This window comes from Arachis hypogaea, chromosome 16 (genome assembly GCF_003086295.3).
Source record: "Arachis hypogaea cultivar Tifrunner chromosome 16, arahy.Tifrunner.gnm2.J5K5, whole genome shotgun sequence".
Taxonomy (NCBI): domain Eukaryota; kingdom Viridiplantae; phylum Streptophyta; class Magnoliopsida; order Fabales; family Fabaceae; genus Arachis; species Arachis hypogaea.
The window spans coordinates 90,942,078-90,942,719 of record NC_092051.1 but is presented as its reverse complement, the minus strand read 5'-3'; positions in this window follow the sequence as shown (position 1 = coordinate 90,942,719).

The window sequence follows — 642 nt, the reverse complement described above, 5'->3', positions numbered from 1 at the left end:
ACCTTAGAATATATGCCTGTGGTGTCTTTGTATTAGGATCTGCTTGGATTATTAAGCTCTTTGGAGTGCATCAACACTTGATGACTTGGGTTAACTAACCCGGGATCATCAGCTGAAAGTCCACTATCAAGAGCAACCTAACTACAAGGCATTTAGTAGCCCAAAGAGGTGCTGGGCATCAATGTTCTAAGAAGGAATGTGAGCCAAGTGTCTATAGTGAATATTGTGTCAAGTATAAAGAAAAGGAAATGAACTTGCTACACATGACACTCAAATAAAGCTTATGAACAAGATAATAGCCAAGGATAAAGGAATAATGAGAGGTCATAGCAGTATGTTACTTGAAGCTTGAAGGAGGCTTTCTAGGCTTAAGAGTCAATAAGAGGTGAGTGTGTACATATCCACATAAAACCCCATGAACTACCAATAACACTCTACTAGCATGAACATCCTCTCCCATTTCATTCTTTCTTCTCAATAAATCATTTCTTGCTTGGGGACAAGCAAGCTTTAAGTTTGGTGTTGGGATGACAAGTCATCTTAGCCTAGTTTCACTAGCCTTTTTCTTTTGTTTTCAATTGAATTATGCACTTTCTTGAGCCAAAAGCAAGCCAATTGGGTAGATTTTCATGTTTCCTTTGA